At 39.5% G+C, this 17,787-nt stretch overlaps 1 pseudogene; it reads left to right on the top strand.

Annotated features, from left to right (window-relative positions):
* The first annotated feature begins 6,515 nt into the window (after positions 1 to 6,515).
* LOC124989427 (vomeronasal type-1 receptor 3-like) lies at positions 6,516 to 13,213 on the top strand (annotated as a pseudogene).
* The last annotated feature ends 4,574 nt before the right edge of the window (positions 13,214 to 17,787 follow it).

Here is a 17,787-nt window from a genome sequence, read left to right as displayed (position 1 = left end):
TTAGTACAGGCAATGACATAGGATGGATCCCGAGAAATGCAAACAAACATTAACAACTAAAATCAGTAAATTTATGATTACACAAATGGTATGCCTTGACTCCATGTACAAATAGAGAAACAACATGTATCCCATTTGTATACAATAAAAAAAACCTAAAACCAGTAACAAAACACACAAAAATCTTAATAAATAACAACAAAGCCCTGTTATTTAAAAAAGGCAGTAGAACTGCGGATACATTTCCCAGAAGAAAACTTACAAAGTTCAATGTGCTTCATTACCAAGGCAATGTAAACCCAAACCTCAATGCCACTGGAATGTCCACTGTCAAAAAAGCAGTAACAAGTTCTGGTGGAGATGTGTCAGAAACCCTCCCATACTTTAGGTGGGAATGTAAATAAGTACATATGTCATGAAAACTCTGGGAGAATCCAAAAGCATTAACAATATGACTACCACATGATCCAGTGATCTCACCTTGGGTTTAAATCTAAAAGGTGTGAAATCAGCATGTCCAGGAGACACCTGCAATCCTATGTTTCACTGCAGCAAATCTAGCCCAGATATACAGCCATTGTAAGCAAGCATCGAATGAAGTACGGATAAATCATCCATCCAAAAAGTTAAGGAAACCCTGTCATTGGTGGCACCTCAACTAAACAGGAGGTGTTATGTAAATGTACTAAGTCAGGCACAAAGAGACAAGCAGCACCAGATCTCACTCACTTTATATATGTATAAATATGTGTGTGCGTGTGCCCTTATGAAAGTTATTAATTACATATGTGTACAGAAACACCTCATTGTATCCTTTAAATATGTGCAAATTAGTGAGAAGTATACAAATACCTCTTTGAAAGAAAGATGTCAAAAAATAATCAATGTAACTCATATCATTAGTTATGTCACCTATTACATTATGAGATGCTGGTATTACTTCTTTATTTGAAATGCACTAAATGTCTATGAACAGACCTCCTGAATATGCCCAATGTCATCTGAAATGGATTAAAGTTGAAGGTGAACAAGGTCACCTTGGTCTTGTCCACTGAGTCACATGTGATTCCACAGAAAGAACTCACCAGCCGTGATCACATAACTAACTCACAGGAGGAAGGACAGAAAATCAGCACCTTAATGTGAGAAACCATTTTAAGATCCCAAGGTGTGTAACAGTTGCCATGCAAATACACTCAACCTGATGACTGTCCAGAACACTGTGCCCTGCTTGATCAGCATCTGAAACTGTGAAAAGAGAAGGTTCCTTCAAACCCACATATACTTAGCAAAACTTATGATTGTTGGACACCATTAATGTTCTCACCACCAGGTGCTCTGTATGTGTGACATGGGGCTACTGGACCTGGTGATTGTCCTTCTGAGTTTTGGTCTTGCTTTGGGATGGTCCATTCTTTCTATGCCCCTTTTTTTTTGTTTGGAAAGAGAATGTTCACTTGGAATGTGTATAGGATGCATATAAAGTGCTTTTGATTTTTACAGGAACTCAAAGGCAAGAGTTCACCTTCAGTGCCACAGGAGATGTTGGAATCTGAGCAATGCTGTAATGGTTAAGACATGGAGCCCTTGAAGATGGACTGAGTGTTGGTGTGAGATTGGCCTGAGATTGGGGGTCAGGGATGGAAAGCTCTGGTGTGTGATCAGAGCTCATGTCAGGCAATGCAGGAGGGTTCAGAGGTGTGGCTGTGAAGACATGATTGGATCAGGATTGGACCATGAGGCTCTGACCTCCTCAGTGCATTAGTCCACTTGATAGATGACAAATCTGAATGTCCTGCTGGCTGGTAACTACAGGCATGTTGTGTTTGGCACCTAGAAGTAGGGTCCTGGGGGAGTGACCATGGGACTGTATCTGACCTTGGTTCCTCCTTGTCTTTATCTCCTTCCCTGCTGCCATGAGCTGAGGACATTTTCTCTGCCTCCCTGGTGTTTCTGCCTAGGAGTCAACAGACCATGGGGTACAACTCTGAAACCATGTGCTAAAATGAAACTTCCTCCCCTTGGTGCACATGCAATGCAGCATCTAGGGAGCCTGAAGCAGGAGGACTATCAGCTCATGGAAGCCCGGCAATTCAGTGAGACTCAGACTGAAGAAAAAGAAAAACAGGACTGGGGATGTGGCTCATTGGCAGAGCAAATGTGGCTTTAATTCTCACTAATGCAATAATAAATGAATAAAGAATAAATAATTGAATAGAAATAAAATAAGTGGAACATGAAGAAAAACACAAATCTTGCCCTGCATGGTGAAGCAGGCTTATAAACCCATTGGCTCAGGAGGCTGAGACAGGAAGATTGCAACTTCAAAGCCAGCCTCAGCGACCACAAGGTGCTAAGCAACTCGGCAAGACCCCATCTCTAAATAAAACACAAAATAGCCCTGGGGATGTGGCTCAGTGGTCGGGTGCCCCTGAGTTCAGTTCCTGGTACTCACCACAACTTCCCACAAAAAAATCGGTGTTCTATATTTACAAAGGTAATGGTATTAAATTTTGTGGTTAATTTTCATCACAGCAAGTTGGAAAGAATACCTGAGCCCTCCCTGAGAGAGACAAAGAGAATAGAGCATACATACACAATTACTCTGTAGGGAGAACTGACCAGGTATGCACTATCTGGTTACTTATAGTGGACAGAAGTCATCCTTACCTCTGTCCACATGAAAAGCTCAGTGTCCAAGGGTTGCTTCCCAGGCCTGCCCAGCTGCTCTCTCTTCATGTGTTGTTGATCACCTGTGCTGGCTCCAAAACTTGGCAATTGTGAATTGTGCTGCTACAAATATTGATATACTTGTATCACTGGATTATGATAATTTTAGTTTTATTGAATAAATACCAATGACTGTATAGCTTGATTATATGGTGTTTCCATTTTTAAATTTTTTGGCAATGTTCACACTACTTACCAGCTTGGTTGGAAAGATTTCTTGCCCCACCAAAAAATGCATGAATTTCCACACTTTTGTCACATCTTTGATAGAATCTACTATAATTTGTATTATTGAAGAATGTTATTCTGATGGGAGGGAGAAGAAATCTCAAAGTAATTTTATTTGCATTTCCATGTTGACAGGTTGGTATTTTGAGAGGGAGAACCTGGTTGTATCTAGCAGTTGGGTCCTACTTGTTTATTACACATGTAATGAAGAAACCACTAATAGCAATGTCCTTGAACTGCCAATGTGTATAAGTGGAGAAAAGTGACTTCTTTCTTGCCCAGGTGCTGGTTGGGGTTTGCTCTGAAGTAGAGACATCAGTGCTGGTCATTAGGCACCACATCCCTGTGTGTGGAGAAGACCTTGAATGTGAGGGGAGGTGACACTGTGTATCTCAGAAGCTGGACCCATTCTGGTTCAGTTCTGGACCTCTGGGAAGGGGAAGGGAAGGCCAAGACATGGGAAGTCAGATACAGAAACATGGCTGGTTGTTCACTTTCTCACTACACAAATATCTATTAAAATATTTAAGCCCCAATTAAGCCTGGAGTAACTTTTGAGCCCAACAAATGCAGTAATTGTGGAGGGAGAGGGAAACTCATCCTTCAGGGACTGAGATTCTACAGGCCTTTCCTTCTCCCTGACAGGTGTCAACTGTGACAACTGAATTCCTGGTGGTGGTTCCTGGTAGGCAGGAGCTCCACAAACCCAGAGGGTACAAATAGGACCTGAGAAGCTGCCCATTGTCAGGAGAACCAATGCAGAGTTTGTCTACAGCCACCAAGGTAAGTGTGCCTGAGGGTTCTGATTGACTCTGGGTGCCAGGTGACATTTCCTCAGCAGCACAGAGCTTACTCTCTGTGACTGGGCAAGGGCATTGCTGAGAGGGTCTGGGCCTTAGGACCTTCCCTCTTCTTCTGGTATCTACATGTATGTACCTGGGCCAGGAAAATGAAAGGGTCATTGCCAACAGAAGTCCGTCAGCTAAGCCAGAGATTTGACCCTCTGTGCACGGTTGGGATTCATCAGAAAGCTCTGTGGTGAAACCCAAGAACAGGAAGTTAGAAGCTTTGTCAGCTATTAGAAGAGTTTAGTGAATCCAGCCCCCACGGTGTCCTGTGATGACTCTGAGCATTCTTAGCTCACATGAGATTGCAGCACCTAGTGTTTGGTGTATTATTGGGTTTCCAAGATGCAATATTATCTTGCATTGTTTCTACATCCCTAATGCAGTGTATTTAACAACAAGGCTTTCTTTCTGCATCCATTTATTAAATGTTTGTCCTGACACATAACATTACAACACACATGTGAGTCAAGTTCATTGTTTAAAAGTCTGTTTTCAAGAGTGACTACTAAAACAACTAACATTTAAAATCATAGTTTCTCTTATTGAATTATGTTTCATTAGTTTTTTTGTTATTAAAATTTCAGAACAATTTCATAAAGTTTCATTCAGTACAATGCAGTAAAGACCACCAATCTCGTATTAATATTGGGACATTTGCGCAGGATATATGCATGTACCTATCAGCTGTTGTCTGTCATTCTAAGCTGGAGAATGATACATCTTTCTCAATGCAAAGTTTTCCTTTTAGAATCATTCGCTTATAATTGTAAAATCAATCTGGGATTTTTCCAGTCTCTCTTCTGACATTCTTCATTTCATTCTGTCAGACTGAAAAAGAAGTGAGTTATATGTCTCAGAAGTTCTTCCCAAATTTTATTTGAGGAGTGTAGTTTGGGAAGGCAAGAATGGGCTGAATATTTGAGAAAAACTAGAAATACATGAGAAATATGAAAATATTGGCTAAATCCCCACAGAAATGATGTCCCTGATTTCAGTCATTTTTATCCTTGTCTTAGCAATTGAAACCACTTAGCATAAATATAATAGCTTGTATCATAAGGCATTGAACAGCAGATATTTTGAATTTTTTGGTGTTTTCTTTATGGCATTGGTGCAGCCTTTCTTCTTCCCATTTGTTAGTGGAGAAAACAGAGTTGGAAAGGCAATCAAGGACTCCATGGTGTCAAACCTGGATACAACCAACCTGTATTCCTGCCCTTAATGCTACCAGGGACCTTCAGCAAAGGAATCCAATGAAGTCCCTTAATGAATAGCAGGAACTTGAGGGAAGGATGGTGGAATTATATTCCATATACATAGAATACTTGCAAATCATAGAATGTTTTTCCAATATCCAGGCTTCTTTTGTTCTGGAGAAACAGGCCACAATTGACAGAAGTTTTAGTCGATATTTGAGATTGAAAATCTAAGAGGAATAGGTAGCAACCTGTCCAGGATTATATAGAAATGAGTTGTGAAGTTTAAACATCACAGCAGTTCAGTTGTTGAGTAAATGGGAAAAAAAGACAACTGGAGCAGCTGCAGAGTTGACTGAAGTCATTGTTTCCAAAAGGCTCTGTGAGGACTGCAAAATGCTCTTACGACCCTAATGAGTGCCTTGTTTATGCTAAATGCCTCACAACCTATTTTTCTACAAGGAGGTTTTACTGGCAAATTCTAATTCATACACTGCCTTCCTCTGAGTATAGCCCACAGCCAGAGGTCATTCCTCCTGCCCTGCCCCTTTGAAAACACCACCCCCTGCAGAACTGACCCAGGCTTCCTTAGAAAGCCTGAGGTCATCAGTGAGAACTCAGCCCTCTGCTGAAGACACTGGCGGAGCAGCATTCAATGGCTCTCTGGCACCCTCCCTGCCTACGTGCTCTCTATATCTGATTTTCTCACAGTAAAGATTGGTTTCTTCCTGTCTTTGACTGATTTGGCTTTTCCTGATGGGTTCCATCTGTAAAAATTTAGTTCAATGTCACATTGAGGACTACAGGGACTCTCTGAGTATTAGTAAGCAGTGAAACCAGAGTCACATGGGTGAGTAGGAGAACACAGAAGGGAACCTCTCATCATCAAAGATGGAAAACTGAGCAAAATGTATACCTAGAATTCTGGTGCTGACCCAAATAAGAGCTAAAAGGTAATATTGAAAAAACAAGAGGCAATATGTAAATTGAAACATGACCGAATTTACGTTTGTTAAGGCATTGAAGTCACTGGATTCTACAAATGCTTGTGTACAGTGTATTGGGAAGATGAAAGACCAAGCATGATCCTGGACTTTCGCATTCTAATAACAAGAACATAGAATGAAACAACAAAGACAGGGAGATATCTTATTGAGGGAGTGGGGGTATAATGTATCTGTGCTGAGGTTGAACATGGAAGGGGTATTGGGATTTTGACCAAGAAGCTGGGTATTGATTTCATGGAACTTAGAACAATTCAGGGTTGATAATTTAGACTTTTGAACAATAGCCCTTAGTATAACATTTAAAATATGTAGAATGATCTCCAAACTGTTATAGAAACAGCAATATTCCTTTGGACAAAATCTGTACCATTACATATGTCCAGATTGTTCTTACACTCTAGAAATTGGTATTTTGAAATATTTCTTTGCAGATATATATCATCATTACCATTGCTTTCATCAAAAGGTGTGTGCTATATCCAATTTTTTCTGCTTATGAATAAAAAATGGTTTTGCATCTCTTAGAGGGATCAATCTTTGTATTTTTAACAGAACTTGGTGGTCTGGGGAACATCTTTGTTCTTGTGAACTATATGCACTTGTTTAGAAGCACTATGAAATCTGTACACCTTATCCTCATCCATTTGGCTTTTACCAATATCATAACACTTCTTACAAAAGTAATGCCAAGGACAATATCCAGTTTTGGGTTGAGAAGTCTGATAGATGATATAGCCTGTAAGACTGTAGTTTACCTCAATAGGGTGGCCCGAGGCCTGTCCATCAGCACCACCAGTCTTCTCATGTTGGTCCAGGCCGTCACCATCAGTCCCAGAGCCTCCAGGTGGGGGACGCTGCACCTCAGATCTGCTTGGCACATTCTTACCTTCTGGCTCTTCTTCTGGATACTCAACTCCTTGATAAGCATGAACTTACCATTTTACATAAAAAATATCAAAAGCATGAACACATCACATGTTATTAGCAGTTACAACTATTGTTATTTCCAATCACAAAATCGGATAATTCGCTGAATTTTTATTGTTCTCATGGTCCTTTGAAATGCTGTGTTTCAGGGTGTCATGGGTTGGGCCAGTGTCCACATGGTCTTCCTCCTCCACAAGCACCACCAGCATGTCCTCTACCTGCAGACTTCCAAGTTCCTCTACAAAACTCCCCCTGAGATGAAGGCTTCTCAAAGTGTTCTTTTTCTGATGCTCTGTTTTCTATTCTTCTATTGGACAGATTGTTTTATGACTCTATATGTAACTTTCTCCTTAGAGAAGCATTTCATAAAGGTAAGTGCTCTAGAATTTGTGGACCTTGGCTATGCAATCCTGAGCCCATTTGTGCTGATTCGCAGGGATGGACACATGACTGAATGTTGGCCTGCTCACTAAGAGAGAAAGATATTAAAGACTCTTATCTCATTGATCTTTTCAGCAAGTTTAAAACAATTCCTAGTTTCATGTTGCTGTATGTGATGGAAAAATCTAGTAAGGGTAGATGAATCACATAAAATTTTTTCCATACTACAAGCTGGGGACAATGCTATGACATATGTCAGACAAAGCTGATTGAATGTTCTTCCTTTCTCTTTTCTTGGCCCTGTATATATTTACAGATATTACTTCACTTTTAAACCTGAAACTCTGTTGATATGTATCTATATGTATGGTATATTTAATTATGATTAATAGAAAATATTTTTAGAATCATTTAAAAATAGAATGTAATAATATACAAAATTGGATTTCATCTACATTATTAAATATGCAAGGAGAAAGACAATAAAATTGAAATTGTGTTACCTTAAAAAGATGAATGGAGTCACAATGAAAATAGTTTTCTTTTGTGTTTTCTGTTTTGCTAATTCACAATGTGAAAGCATAGTCCTCCAATAAATGGGAAGTTTGGGTTGATCACAATTTATGACTTGTTTCAAGAGAGTCCTAGTTAGAGTCTTTACCCTTTTTGATAGTGTATCCCTGTCTTTAGAAATACACATATTCTGATTCATAATGAAGTGAACTTAGTTTTTCCTGTTTCTTAAATGGAATGAGAATGTATACTAATGTAGAATCCACCAATATGGTAATAAGGTATTTGATTAAACAAAATGGAAATATTATTGGTGCTGTTTATGTATTGATTATATTCTCTCCAATACATTGGAGTTGAGGTAGAGGCCCTTCCCCCCATAGCGAACTTGTCCTCTATATTTTTCTTTCTTTCTTTTTTTTGTGGGGGGTGGTGGTAGGGATTGAACCCAGGGCCTTGTGCAGGCTAGGCAACCACTCTACCAACTGAGCTATGTCCCCAGCCCCTCTATATCTTTCTTATGATCCTGTTGTTTGTTTATACCATATTAACACAGATTTAATGTAACTTATTAATGTTATTACATCATACTCAAAAATTAGGAGTTTATCTGCTTCATGTAATGGTGGCATCCTTGAAGATAAAGGGTATAATATTGTCTTAGTTCCACAGTTCCTTGTAAAGCTACCTCCCAAAATGTAGCATAGAGAACAGATGAAGTGAATCATCCCTGAACTGGTCATCACCTATGGACTCAAGGTCAAGGAGTGCAAATCCTGGACGTGCCACTGGGAATGAACAGCATATAAAAATGGAATCATGAGGATTAGATGACTGAGAATTAACATCACCCAAGTGTCTAGATGAGTGAGAAAGTGACTCGTGACTCTTGGAAACAATTTGTCAAGGTTTTTCTGGATTTTATTTTCCCTACATAAGTATGACTCTTCTTCACTCTAAAATGTGGAAATTGAGAAAATAAAAGTACATCAGAAATTATTATTAGAAAATAATTGAAAAGAATGATGCACATGATTAACATTTTTGCACACATGTGGAGTGGGAGAGAAGAGAGTAATGGGAAAACACTGGCCTTTGGAACACACTGCCATGACTGTAGCACATTGAGTTTCTTTGATTTCTCAAATAACTGTAGGTTTTTGAAACCATTAAAATATAAACAGTGAGAAGAATGCATCAGTTGTTGCTTAGAAAGCTTACACAATGTTTATAGTAGAGATGGCAGAAGAGTTCCCAACATTTTGTGAGATAAACTTCCACATAGAGAAACCCGAAAGACCTTGTATTATGGAATTGACACAGCAGTGTTTACACACAGACCTGTAGCTGTTAAAAATTAAAAGAAACATTTTGAAAGCAACCAGAAGAATACATCAAGTAAATGTCATCAGTGATTTCTAATTGATAGGGGATTTCATACAAGAGAACTTAGGTCCAAAAACCTTCATTTATCATAAACCTAGTGTGTCCGTCCTCTTATTGGTGGATGCAGGAACAATTTGGGTCTTCAGCAATCAGCATCAGTTTTTGCCCATTGTCAGTTAATCACTAAAATGTCAGGTGGTTCCCTTGTTCCCATGACCAGTCATCCTACTAATGCTCAAAACACTAGAAAAAATAGGGATAGTGGGAACATTCCTTAACATTGTAAAGGCCATCTATGCTAAGCCCATGGCTAATATCATTCTAAATGGTGAAAAACTGAAAGCATTCCCCCTAAAAACTGGAATAAGGCAGGAATGCCCTCTTTCACCACTTCTTTTCAATATCATCCTTGAAACTCTAGCCAGAGCAATTACACAGATCAAAGAAATTAAAGGGATACGAATAGGAAAAGAAGAACTCAAACTATCCCTATTTGCTGATGATATGATTATATACTTAGAGAAACCAGGAAATTCCACCAGAAAACTTTTAGATCTCGTAAGTGAATTCAGTAAAGTAGCGGGATATAAGATCAATGCACTTAAATCTAAGGAATTTTTATACATAAGTGATGAATCTTCAGAAAGAGAAATTAGGAAAACTACCCCATTCACAATAGCATCAAAAAAAATAAAATACTTGGGAATCAATCTCACAAAAGAGGTGAAAGAACTCTACAATGAGAACTATAGAACACTAAAGAAAGAAATTAAAGAAAACTTCAGAAGATGGAAAGATCGCCCATGTACTTGGATAGGAAGAATTAATATTGTCAAAATGGCCATACTACCAAAAGTGCTATATAGATTCAATGCAATTCCAATTAAAATCCCAATGATGTACCTTACAGAAATAGAGCAAGAAATTATGAAATTCATCTGGAAGAAAAAAAAACGCACAATAGCTAAAGCAATCCTTGGCAGAAAGAGTGAAGCAAGGGGTATCGCAATACCAGATCTTCAACTCTTACAAAGCAATAGTAACATAGTAAAGCGGCATGGTATTGGTACCAAAATAGAAAGGTGGATCAATGGTACAGAGTAGAGGACACGGACACAAACCCAAATAAATACAATTTTCTCATACTAGACAAAGGGGCCAAAAATATGCAATGGAGAAAAAATAGCCTCTTCAATAAATGGTTCTGGGAGAATTGGAAATCCATATGCAACAGAATGAAACTAAACCCATATCTCTCATCATGCACGAAACTAAACTCAAAATGGATTAAGGACCTCGGAATCAGAGCAGAGACCTTGCATCTTATAGAAGAAAAAGTAGGTCCAGAGCTTCATCATGTCGGCTTAGGACCAGACTTCCTCACCAGGACTCCCATAGCACAAGAAATAAAAGCAAGAATCGATAACTGGGATAGATTGAAACTAAAAAGCTTTCTCTCAGCAAAGGAAACTATCAGCAATGCGAAGAAAGAGCCTACAGAGTGGGAGAAAATCTTTGCCAATCATACTTCAGATAGAACCCTAATCTCCAGAATCTATAAACAACTCAAAAAACTCTGCACCAAGCATGCAAATAATCCAATCGACAAATGGGCTAAGGAAATGAATAGACACTTCACAGAAGAAGATCTACAAGCAATCAACAAACATATGGAAAAATGTTCAACATCTCTAGTAATAAGAGAAATGCAAATCAAAACCACCTTAAGATTCCATCTCACCCCTATTAGAATGGCGATTATCAAGAATACAAGGAACAACAGGTGTTGGCGAGGATGTGGGGAGAAAGGTACACTCATACATTGCTGGTGGGGCTGCAAATAAGTGCAGCCACTCTGGAAAGCAGTGTAGAGACTCCTTATAAAACTTGGAATGGAACCACCATTTGACCCAGCTATCCCACTCCTTGGCCTATACCCAAAGGACTTAAAATCTGCATATTACAGAGATAGAGCCACATCAATGTTCATAGCTGCTCAGTTCACAATAGCCAGATTGTGGAACCAACCTAGATGCCCTTCAATTGATGAATGGATAAAGAAACTGTGGTATATATATACAATGGAATATTACTCAGCCATAAAGAATGATAAAATTATGGCATTTGCAGGCAAATGGATGAAATTGGAGAATATCATGCTAAGTGAGATAAGCCAATCTCAAAAAACCAAATGACGAATGATATCGCTAATAAGTGGAATGATGATACATAATGGAGGTGGGAGGGGTTACTGTTAGGGTTAGAGTTAAGGTTAGGTAGGGGGGCAAGAATGGAGGAAGGAAGGACTCTATAGAGGAAAAAGAGGGGTGGGAGGGGTTGGGGGGAAGGGAAAAAATAACAGAATGAATCAAACAGCATTACCCTATGTAAATTTATGATTATACAAATGGTATGCCTTTACGCCATGTACACACAGAGAAACAACATGTATCCCATTTGTTTACAATAACAAAAAAAAGAACCAGAATACTTTGTGTATCTTTAAAATTAGGAAAGATCAAAAGCACTGGTCAATGTAAACTCAGTAAGAAGCTATGTATTTAAAGAATCCCAAGATTGGTTTCAACAGTACTGTTTTCATTTATTCAAAAATGCATTATAAATATTAGAAAATGAGAATATATTGAAGGAAAGAATAAATTTTTGATTCACCTCCATTAGGTTTCTTTTTTCCCAATGACACAACTACACTTTAGGTTTCTTTAGTGATATGCAACTGTTCATACTTAGACAAAATCAAATTAAACATTTTGGATTTCCTTCTAAAGCACTGTTGGTGTGCATGCTTTTTAATTATAATGCACCTTACATCCTGGTACATATAAACCCAGTTTGAACCCACCCATTTTTTAACAAGTTCAATGATATTCAACTTGAAGGATGAAAATATATAATTTTCCTTAACAATGATGGCCAACTTATTGAATATTTGTTTGTTTATAAAATAGAACTGCAGTCTAAAATATTTTTCATTCTGTATATCTTTGTGAGCAAGTATATCTGTAAGATCAGGCCCTAGAACTGAATTTCTTGGGTCAAGAGGTGAACACATAAGTAATTTTGATATAATTTCCAAATCTTTCTTCTGCATTTATTAGCAGCTGTGTTGTGAAAGAGTCATCTCACATGCATGAGAACATCAGTCACTTTCTGAAAGTGGACAGGAAGGAAATGGGAATGGTTCTGGGTCCTCCCAGCTCCCAAACGCCTCTGTGATCTCAGAACTGTCAGCAGCTTGAGGTGTGAGAATGCACCTCTGTGTGACTCATCTACTCTTACTGGATTTTGCATCACATCCAGCATCACAAAACTAACAGGAGTTCAAATATGTTGAAATAATCAATGAAAGGGATAATTTCTCAATGTCTTTCTTTCTTACTGAACATGACAACATTCAACCAGATGTCCATCTCTGTGAATGAGCACAAATGGGTTAAAATCACAAAATCAAGAGTCTGACATTCTTGAGCACTTAAAGATATGGAATCCTTCAATAGGGACAAAAATGAGTGTAAAGAAATAAAACAATCTCCCCAATAGAAGAAGAGAAAACAGCATCAGAAGGAGAACACTTTGAGCAGCCTTCACCTGAGGGGGAGTTGTGTAGAGGAGCTTGGAGGTCTGCAGGTAGAGGACATGCTGGTGGTGCTTGTGTAGGAGGAACCCATGTAGCCACTGTCCCCACCCATGACACCCTGGAAAGCAGCATCTCTAACGACCATGAGAGAAAGAAAAATCCATCTGATTATCCAGTTTTCTGGTTGAAAATAATAATAGTAGTCCTTTTAATAAGTTCTTATGTGTTCATGTTGTTGCTATTTTTGATGTAAAATGGTAAGTTCATGCTCATCAAGGAATTGAGAATCCAGAAGAAGAGCAACAAGGGAAGGATGTTCCATGCAGACCTGGGCTGCAGCCTCCACCTGGAGGCTCTGGTACTGATGGTGATGGCCTGGACCACCGTGAGGAGACCTGAGGTGCTGATGGACAGGCCCCTGGCCACCCTCTCCAGGTAAACCACAACCTTACAGCCTACATCACCTAGAAGTCTTTGTAAACCATTCTGTCTATTTTCCCTGGTGTTCCTTTGGGAAAAAGCATTAGATATTTGTAAAAACCTAGTGGATGAGAATAAGGTGCATAGATTTTTCTTAATATCTCTAAATAAGTAAATATAGTTCCCAAGAACCAAGATGTTCTCAGCAATGTGAAGTCCTGTTAGGAACATGAAGGTTGTACCCTTGACCAGCTTCAGAACCATTTCTTACCTCATATGTAGAAACAGTTGGATGCAGTACATATTACTTAGGCATAAAAATCAGAAATTATTATCTTTATCTTCAGAAAGAATTTCATACCACCCATTTTCTAGAGGGAAAGGATCAGTATACACATAATGGTGATCATTTTATCTAAAGAACTGTATTATTCCTTTTTCTGTCAGTTGTTTTAATCAGCTTTTGCTCTGCTGTAACCAGAGGTCTGACAAGAAGAGTTTTAGATGAGGACAGGTGTATTTGGGGGCTCGTGGTGTCAGGCTGTCAGTCTGCAGATGACCAACTCCACCCTCAGTTCCAAGGGGTGACAGAAGACCATGGCAGATGAGTGTGGTGCAGGAAAGTAGCTGAGGACATCACACAGGAAGCAAGAGAGAGAGAGAGAGAGAGAGAGAGAGAGAGAGAGAGAGAGAGAGAGAGAGAGAGAGAGAGAGCTCCCCTTGACAAGGACAAGGCAGCCCCCACCTCCATGGTCAGCCACAGCCCCTGCCTGCAGTCACCACCCAGCAACTTCTGATCAGGGATTCAGGTACTGACTGGCTGGAGGCTTCCACAGCCCAGCCACTTCAGCTCTGATCTTTCTTGCCTCACCACACATGTGAGCTATGGTGGGACATCTCACATCTATACCATAACTGCACCCTTTATGTGTTTTTTAAATAATAAACATTTTTGAAAAAATGCCATCTTAAGGACTAGTGTTCAAAGTTCTAACTTTTGAACACAGCTTTTGTTCAAGGTCCACACAAGCACAACCAATCTGCTTTCAAATCCTGACACCACACCTGTGATCCACCTCAGCATGGTTACCTGCAACCCCCAGCTGCCCAAACTTGGATTTTTGCCCTGTTTCCTTTTCATTTTGTCTGTTCTCATTGTCCAGGTCCAAAGTCCTGGGCTTGTGCTCATTCTTCCAGCTCACAGCACAGCCACATGCACACTCCTAGGAATTCCACTTGATCAGGGTCTTTAATGTCTGCAACCGTTGCCCCATTCAGAGTGCCTACTCTTCTGCTCTGTTCTCCTTTCTGTTGCATATTTTGGTGAGGATGAGGCTCTCCAGATGTGCCTCTTGCATATCCTTGATGCCTGAACCTGAATGTTTCTGAACTCTAAGTCCCAATTGACTTTGTGGTGTTCCTGCTACAAGTCTGCAGTGGTCTTTGTGGTACTCAGTATCAGGTCAATAGGCCCAGCTTGTCCAGATAGAACACTGATGTTAGCTATGCATCAGACAAAGACATCCAGCATCAAGTGTCTTGTCTTAAAAAATCAGATCAGCAGCAGGTACAGCCAGGCAGGTGCCCCAGAGGAGCCAGTGTGACCCCAAGGAAGGTCTTTGTGAATCTGAGTTCCCATCGAGTGACCTCAAGAGCTACTGGGGGAACTAGAATCAGTTCTAGATGTGTGGACACTTATCAAACTTGATTAGGAGAGAGGGAATAACTAGGATTGAGACATGTGGTAGGTGAGGCTTCCTCTAATAATCACGCTTAGCACAGAAGTTTGGGGGAACACTGTGTTGAACAGAACACACTCACACAGGGTCACAGTAGTGCTTTACCACTGCTGCAGGACCTCGGGGGAAACTGACTTCTGTCAGATTTTATTCTGCTCTGCCTCTGTGGTTCCCTGCAACCTGGTTCAAAAGGGGCTCCTTTGGTTTTATCAATCCATGTTGATTCCAATGGTGGATAGAATGTGCTCCTTCCACAGATGTTCTCAGTCCCATTTCTCACCTAGGGATTTCTTTCAAACTGTGGTCAACTTCTCCAGAGAAAATGAAACAAAGATGTTTGCTTCAACACATGAAAATTGCCTATGTTGTTTATATTAGCAAAACCTATTTGCAAGTCTTCCCCCCTCTTCTTCCTACAAAATGTTAGAGGGTTGCTTTAGATCCCTTATCATAAAGGTCTCTGTAAACATAAAGTGCACAAAATCCCAATGACATACCTCATAGAAAGGAAAAGCAATTATGAAATTCACTTGAAAGAATAAGAGACTCAGAATAGTCAAAGCAAAACTTAGCAAGAAGAGTGAAGCAGGAGGCATTACAGAACCAGAACTTAAATTATACTATAGAACCAGAGTAACAAAAGCAACATGGTATTGGCACCAAAATAGACAGGTAGATCAATGGTACATAATAGACGACACAGAGACAAACCCTACTAAATATAGTTATCACATTCTAGAGGAAGGTGCCAAAAGCATTCACTGGATAAAATATAGCCCCTTCAACAAATGGTGTGGGGAAACTGGAAATCTATATGCAGCAAAATGACTTGAAATCCCTATTTCTCACCCTGAACAAAATTCAAATTAAAATGGATCAACAACCTAGGAATTAGACCAGAGATCCTGCATCTAACAGAAGAAAAGGTAGACCCAAATCTTCATCATGTCAACTTCATGACTTTCTTAACCTGACACCCCAAGGGCAAGAAATAAAAGCAAGAATCAATAAATGGCATGAATTTAAACTAAACAGCTTTTTTCTCAGTTAAGGAATTAATCAATATTATAAAGAGAGAGTCTAAAGAGTGGGAGAAAAGTTTTACAACAACCACTTTGCATAGGACAGTAATCTCCAGAATTTATAAATAACACAACTGACACCAAAAAACAAATAACCCAATTAATAAGTGTGTAAGAATCTGAGTAGACACTTCACAGAAGATACATAATCAATCAACATACAGATTAAAAAAATGTTCACATTTCTAATAATTAGAGAAATTCAAAGTAAAAATATCCTAAGATTTCATTTCACTGCAATTAGAATGGCAATTTTCAAGAATACAAGCAATAAGAAGTGTTGGCAAGGATGTGGGGAAAAAGGCACACTCATACATTTCTGGTCAGACTACAAATTGGTGCAGTCATTCTTGAAAGCAATATGAAGATTCCTCAGAAAACTTGGATTAAAACCACCATTTGACCCAGCTATCCCACTCCTTGGTTTATACCCAAAGGACTATAAATCAACATACTACAGAGATGCAGCCACCTCAATGTTTATAGCAGCTCAATTCACCATAGCTAGATTGTAGAACCAACCTAGATGTCCTTCAATAGATGAATGGATAAACCATGGTATATATGTGCAATGGAATTTTATTCAGTCATAAAGAAGAAGAAAATTATGGCATTTGCAGATAAATTGATGGAGTTGGAGAATGCCATGCTAAATGAAATAAGTCAATCCCAAAATCCAAAGGCTGAATGTTTTCTCTGACAAGTGGATGATGATACATAATGGGACCAGGGGCGGGGGTAAGGGAAGAATGGAGAAATGATGGATCGTGTAGTGGGAAATGAGGGGTGGGGAAGGGGTAGGGGAAGGAAAGATGGTGGAATGAGACAGACATCATTACCCTACATGTATGATTACACCAATGGTGTGATTCTACATCATATACAACCAGAGAAATGAAAAGTTGTACCCCATTTGTGTACAATGAATCAAAACAGTTTGCTGTCATGTCTAACTAAATAGAACAAGGAATTTAAAAATTGCAAGAAAAAATAAATAAGGAAGTTAGGAGTTGAATGTTGCCATTCATATGTGGAAACAGGAGGAAAATTAGGAGGAATAGGTTGGGTGGATCCCACAAAAGTAGAAAATGTGTCCTTGAGCCAAGTAGTGGGTGGTGAGATGGATGAGACAAGGAGAAACTTTGGCATGAACTTGGGGTAATTATGCTATGTGCTTGTGTGAATGTACCAGAGTGGATTTCATGTTTGTGTGTACTTATAAGCCATGAATTAATAGAACATTTAATAAAGAGAAGGAAGGTGGGAAAAGGAGAGGAAAGGAAACAGGGGGAAGAAGAAAAGGATGGAAAGAGGAAACAGTGGGTCTGCAGGGAGCACAAGACACTCCATGCATGTGTGATCATGTCAGATGAGCCCCCTGGTAGTGGAAATAAAATGTACTAATAAAATTGTTTAAAAACCCGAACATCCTCTGCTAATCAGAAAACACATTTAGGTGATTCATCTACACCCCAGATGATCCCCATATCAATTAGGTGTCCTACCTCCTGGAGGACTGTCCTCATCCTGTTGCAATGGAAGGTAAATAAATGTGGGCACAGGGCTGAGATGAGAGGGGAGAGCAGCAACATTTCTTCAGAGGAGAGAGCAGCCTGGGCTGCCCTGGGGGTCACTCGTGGACACTGGACTTCCTTCTGTGTCTGGGCTTTCTTGTGTCCTGTGTGACTCATCAGCTAGCGATACATGCCACACAGATTACAGAATGAAAACC

Source organism: Sciurus carolinensis, chromosome 7 (genome assembly GCF_902686445.1).
Source record: "Sciurus carolinensis chromosome 7, mSciCar1.2, whole genome shotgun sequence".
Lineage (NCBI taxonomy): Eukaryota > Metazoa > Chordata > Mammalia > Rodentia > Sciuridae > Sciurus > Sciurus carolinensis.
This window is presented reverse-complemented; position numbering and strand designations above follow the sequence as displayed.